This window comes from Mandrillus leucophaeus, unplaced genomic scaffold (genome assembly GCF_000951045.1).
Source record: "Mandrillus leucophaeus isolate KB7577 unplaced genomic scaffold, Mleu.le_1.0 Scaffold151, whole genome shotgun sequence".
NCBI lineage: Eukaryota > Metazoa > Chordata > Mammalia > Primates > Cercopithecidae > Mandrillus > Mandrillus leucophaeus.
The window spans coordinates 2,050,257-2,057,059 of NW_012101488.1; positions in this window are offsets into that span (position 1 = coordinate 2,050,257).

Below are 6,803 nucleotides of genomic sequence, written 5' to 3' on the forward strand. Positions count from 1 at the left end.
AGAATGATTTCTATTCTTCTGGGTATATACCCAGTAATAGAATTACTGGGACAAATGGTCTTTCTGTTTTTAGGTCTTTGAGGAATCACCACACTGTTTTCCATATGGTTGAACTAAGTTATACTCCCACTACAGTGTATAAGTGTTCCTTTGTTCCTTTTTCTCCACAACCTTGCAAGTATCTATTATTATTATGTCTTAAACTTTTTAATAATAACTATTTGGACTGGTGCAAGATGGTATCTCACTGTGGTTTTGACTTGCATTTCTCTAATGATCAGTGATACTGAGCTTTTTTGATATGCTTGTTGGCTGCATGTATGTCTTCTTGAAAAGTGTCTGTTCATGTCCTTTGCCCACTTTTTAATGGGGTTGTTTGTTCTTTTTCTTGTAAACTTAAGTTCCTTATAGATGCTGTATATTAGACCTCTGTGAGATGCATAGTTGGCAAAAATTTTCACCCATTCTGTAGGTTGTCTGTTTACTCTGTTGATAGTTTCTTTTGCTGTGCAGCTTTTCAGTTTAATTAGATCCTATTTGTCAATTTTTGCTTTTGTCATGATTGCTTTTGGCATCTTGGCTATGAAATCTGTACTTGTTCCTATGTCCAGAATGGTATCGCCTAGGTTATCTTCCAGGGTTTTTTACAATTTTTGGTTTTACATTTAAGTCTTTAATCCATCTTGAGTTGATTTTTGTATATGATGTAAGGAAAGAGTCCAGTTTCAATCTTCTGTATATTATTTTTATACATATGCAATTATTTTGTATAATATGCAATCTTCTACTGCCAGTTATCTCAGCACCACTTCTGAATAGGGAGTCCTTTCCCCATTGCTTGTTTTTATCAGCTTTGTCTCAGATCACATAGTTGTAGGCATGCAGCCTTATTTCTGGGCTCTCTATTCTGTTGCATTGGTCCATGTGTCTGTTTTTGTGGCAGTACCCTGCTGCCTTGGTTACTGTAGCCCTATAGTATAGTTTGAAGTCAGGTAGGATGATGCCTCCAGCCTTGTTCTTTTTGATTGGGATTGCCTTGGCTATTCGGGCTTTTTTTGGTTTCATGTGAATTTTAAAATAGTTTTTCCTAGTTATGTGAAGAATGTTATTGGTAGCTTAATGGGAATAGTGTTGAATCTATAAATTGCTTTTGATAGCAGCGGCTGGCCGTCTGAAGTGGTCACTGCCATCATGCTGGCTGCAGCGGGGAGGTGCACTGCAGTGGTGGCAGGAGTGACTGCAGGAGCAACAGTGGTGGTGGTGGTGGAACCCCTGTGCATCCCCTGTGCCCTGTGTTCCCGAGGCAGCTGACTGCGCCACTCCCATCCTTGCATGGCCTAACAGGACCCACTCCCAGGTCTGGCGCCTCCACTGCAGCCTCAGCCTTGCTCCCCGCTGTGTCCCAGGAACCCACAAGCACCAGGCAGAAGGCACAGCCAGGACTCCTGGGGCCTGCCCTGAGAGCATCGAATTTGTGCAGGGTTGGTCAGGGCCGCTGTGCTACCAGCACCTTGCCTGCCATCACCGCAGGGAAAATGTAGAGAAGAGGTGGGCAGTCCCCCGAGCCAGCCCCTGAGAGCCCTTTGGGGCCCACTGCCCTGGGCACCACCACAATGGGGCCGGGCTGAGTCACCCTCCAGCAGGGGAGCAGCCTGGTTGGGCACAGAGGGGCAGGCAGAGAGGAGCCCTGAGGTGGAGCTGTGTACAGGGTAGTGCCACACTTCACAGAGCCAGCTGAAGCCAGGAGGAGGCAGGTGCCCCACCCTCCTGGATGTGGCTACAGCTGCCCAAGTCAGGGCTGCAGTTTCCCAAGTCGTGGCTGCAGACCGGGGCCTCCCTGTGTTCTTGGGGGCTGGGAGCAGGCAGGAGCCCCACCCTCCCAAGCACAGGGAGGACCTAGGCATCTCAGCACTTTGCGGGGCCAGGAAGGCCCCTCTTTCCATCTGCTAGGAGTGTTTCGTTCCCATTATGTGGTCGATTTTTCAATGTGTGCCATATGGTGGTGAGAAGAATGTATATTCTGTTGCTTTTGTGTGGAGAGTTCTGTAGAAGTCTATCAGGCCCATTTGATCCAGTGCTGAGTTCAGGTCCTGAATATCTTTGTTAATTTTCTGACCCGATGATCTGTCTAATACTGTCAGTGAGGTATTGAAGTTTCCCACTATTCTTGTATGGATGTCTAAATCTCTTTGAAGGTCTCTAAGAGCTTGCTCTAGGAATCTGGGTGCTCTTGTATTGGGTGCATATGTATTTAGGATAGTTAGGCCTTCTTGTTGAATTGAACCCTTTACTATTACGTAATACCCTTCTTTGTCTTTTTTTTTTTCTTTTAATCTTCATTGGTTTAAAGTCTTTGTCTGAAATTAGGATGGCAACTCCTGCTTTTTTTCTGTTTTCCATGTGCTTGGTAGATTTTCCTCCATCCCTTTATTTTGAGCCTATGGGTGTCATTGCATGTGAGATGGACTGCAAGAGTGGGCCACTCCATACCTATTTAACTCCTCACTTCCTCAGGAGCTGCTCAGGGCCAGGATCAAGTCCTCATGCTCAGCAACCCTGTGCAGGGCTTCCAGCTTCCTCCCCTTCCAGCTGAGGGCCTGCCTCCCTCACTCCACTCTCAGTGCCTTCCTTTCAAAGATCTGCTTGGTGTATGCTGGGCTTCTTGATGGTCAGTCTCTAGGTGGGAGAAGCTCTTCCTGGCTGCATCTGGTTGGCTGTCTCAGCTCCTCTCGCCAGTCAGAACCAATTTTTTAAAAAAACTAAATCATTCAAATTGAATCCTGAGATTTTAAGTCTGAGTTTAAGAAAGAACCTCTATGCACTTGTAAGAAATATATGTTACATATGAGGTTCCAGAAATGTTAAAAATTAATATGTAGAAAAGATATGTCATACAAACACTAGCAAAAGAAAATTACTGTAGTATAAGTGAATAGCAAAGTAGGCTTTAATACAAAAGATAAAGCTAGAGATAAGGCAGGACAAGGAATAATGACACAGGGGTCAATCCAAAAGCAACGTATAATAATTATGAATCTGAATATTCCTAATTACTTAGCTTCAAAAAAGTAACTAAAATAAAAGTGGAAATAAGCAACTTCACAACTATGGTGAAAGACGTTAATACACTTTTTGGGATAGCTTATATAATAAGGAGAACAAAAAATCAGAATGGGCTAAAAATTTGAACAACGCAACTAACACACATAACCAAACATATGTGTATATGTCTATATGTATTTATATGTGTGTATATATTTATATGTGTATGCATATATATGTATATATAGTATGAGACACACACACTATATATATATATGTATGTATACACACACACACACACACAAATATATATATATATATTTTGGGATGGAATTTCATTCTTGTTGCCCAGGCTGGAGTGCAGTGGCATGATCTCAGCTCACTGTAACCTCCACCACCTGGGTTTAAATGATTCTCCTGCCTCAGCCTCCTGAGTAGCTGGGACTACAGGTGTGCACCACTATGCTGGGTCAATTTTTGTATTTTTAGGAAAGACTTGGTTTCACCATGTTGGCCAGGCTGGTCTTGAACTGACCTTAGGTGATCCACCCACCTCAGCCTCCCGAAGTGCTGGAATTACAAGCATGAGCCCCCATGCCCAGCCTATATATATATATCTCAAAATGGTAGAACGTACATGATTTTCAAGTCTACATAGAAGATTTACGCTAAATTGGTCATATGTTGGCTCATAAGGAAAATTTCAGCTTCCAGAGGATGAACATTATTAAAAATAGGTTTTTGAGCTGGGCACAGTGGCACCTGCCTGTAATGCCAGAAACTTAGGAGGCTAAGGTGGGAGGATCACTTGAGCCAAAGAGTTCAAGTCTAACCTAGACAACATAGTGAGACCTCGTCTCTAAAGAAAATGTTCTCTGGGACTCCCAGTTTCTAGTCAAGCATGTAAGAGGCTTGGAACTCCTCACCACCATCTTAACAGAAAGTAAACACTGAACAAAGTAAAAAATTAACAACTCTTAGATAAGTGGGATCACAGAGCAAACTACTGCCCTAAGATTTATTGACACAGGCAGGTGGATGCAGAGAATCAAAACTACTGCAATAGAAACCCATCAGCAGAAACGTCTGTGGGAACCAGTACCAGGATAGGAAAACACGAAGTCTAATGAATGAAATCCTCGAGGCTCAGTGTGGACCAATCTGAGAATTAAAAACTCCAGGGCGCCCAGTCTAAGGGGAGCCTCTGCACTTTTCTAAGAGTTTTACCTCCAGGAACCCTATGAGGTTCTCACAGCGAATATGGGAGAAAAATCTCCTTCATGCTGTGGCATGAAGGGGGAAGGGGAAAGTAACCATTGCGAAACACACCAGAGTGTTCTGTTCTTGTTAACAAGCTCTGCCGTTAAGAGAAACCATTTTACCAGAGCCTAAATTATTAGGGTTTTATCAGAGCCTAAATGACCTGGAGGAAGAGAGTATCATTATTATATGGGACAGTAAACACCTAAAGGGAAACCTTACTTCTGCCTTCCAAGGAGGCTCACTACACAAACATCCTTGAAAAGAGTGTGGAACAAAAGGACAGTCAATGCCTCACTGCCGGGCCGGCAAAATTGCAAGCGATCCATGGAGAATTGTCTCTGACACCAACAAACCCATATTTTTGAAAAGTAAATAAACACATGAGCAAGGTGATACTAGTGGGCAGGAAAACGCTACCTTGCTGCCGTGGTGACTGTGATAGCACCAGGTGTCTGGGAAGACACGCCAGGATCACAGAGTGGGGCCTGGTTTTAGAAGAATGCAAATCTGGTCGTGAGTTTCACTGCTCAGAATTATTGAACGACTCCCCACCATGTCTAGGATGAAACCCAGGCTCCCCAGCTCATCCCATAAGGCTCTTCACTACCTGGGCCCGCCTTTCCCTCCAGCACCTTCTCCACCTACACCCGCAGTGGTCCTCCGTCATCCAGCTGAACAGCCCCTCCTAGAAACACCCAAAACTGGCTTCAGCAACGTGACTCACCTGCCAGCACCTGCTTGAAGCCCTGCTCCCAATAACTTAGTTCCCTTCAGTGTTTCTCCTTCTCCCCACCTTCCCACCCTGCTTCCAACTTCCCTCACTGATAGAGAATAAAGGACTCACTCTATGCATCCCATAGGACTCATGCTTACCTCTCTCATTATCTTGTTCTGCCATTGGTCACTCTCCTGGGTATTTGCCCAACCCGAATTCTCCCTAAATTATCAAAGATACACATGCAAAGAACAAAACTTCCAGTACATGGTTTTTAAAAAGTACAAATAAAGTATCCTTCTCCTCCTTTTCCCTCACCCCTCACTTGCTCATTGCTGTTAGCAGATTCTGGCTTCAGTATCTTTGAAGTTTCCTATCCTACTCTCATAATTCTCTCTCGTGACTTTAGGGACCCAGGTTCACCATTACCAGTTGTGGAATTTTAACATTTACTTAACCTCTCCGAGCTGCAGTTTCTTCTTTAAGCACAATGAAATAATGACTTATAAGCATCCAATAACATAAATGTGTGTGTAAAGATCATGTAAACTGGGGACCCCACACACACCCCTTATCATGCCACGTGAATCCACCTTGGGAAGTATGTTGGACAGAAAATTTTCAGAATGTAGAAATTTGCATTCTATTATTTTAATTGTCAAAAATAATAATGTTCCTAGCCCAGTTCATACCACCAGGTAATTTCCTCAAACATTACAAAAATACTCTTAAAAAGCTTTTTAGCAGTCTATCCAGGGTTTCTACATGAAATATAGCATCAAGGGCCGGGCACGGTGGCTCAAGCCTGTAATCCCAGCGCTTAGGGAGGCTGAGGTGGGCGGATCACGAGGTCAGGAGATGGAGACCATCCTGGCTAACACGGTGAAACCCCGTCTCTACTAAAAAATACAACAAAAACCTAGCCGGGCGAGTTGGCGGGCGCCTGTAGTCACAGCTACTCGGGAGGCTGAGGCAGGAGAATGGCGTAAACTCGGGAGGCGGAGCTTGCAGTGAGCTGAGATCCGGCCACTGCACTCTAGCCTGGGCGACAGAGCGAGACTCCATCTCAAAAAAAAAAAAATTTCTGGAGGTAAATCCATAAAGAAGTTAAAATAAAAAGCTGCGTATCAAATAATCTACATACTCATGGTAAGAAATAGTCATAGATCATTTGTTTCTAAAACCAGACTGAGGAATGGGAATGTTTTGGAATTAAATTGTGGTGATGCTTGCACAAGCTTACAAACAGTTTTAAAAAAAAAAAAAAAAAAAAACAATGAATTGTACACTTTAAATGGGTGAACTGTATGGAAGTGAGACATCGCAATACAGCTGGGTTGGTTTTTTTTAAACCAGAGAGCTCAGGCTTTAGTAGGACTCCCAGTCACATTTTTTAATTTCATTTTTCATTACATCATTACATCTGACAAAGCCACACACACTCCACACCCCCAGGTAAGTAAGTAGGGAAATTCCTATATGCCAGTGCGCTTTATCTAAGTTACATGCAACATGACAGAATGTTAGAGAGGAAATTACACCACTCAAGCACCACCTACTGAGTAAAAATAACAGAATTAGTAAACAACTCTCTCTTTTCATCTACTTTCCAAAAATGCTTCAAGGGTCCACCACTACCACGAAAGTAAGTTCCACAACCCCACCTTGGAAAGTTACAAAAAAAAAAAAAAAAATCACTACTTACTCCCAAGTAGAACAGATTATCATCTACTTCCTTAAAATTCAAGAGAACTTTGCATTCGACGCCCTAGCTGTCCAGAAG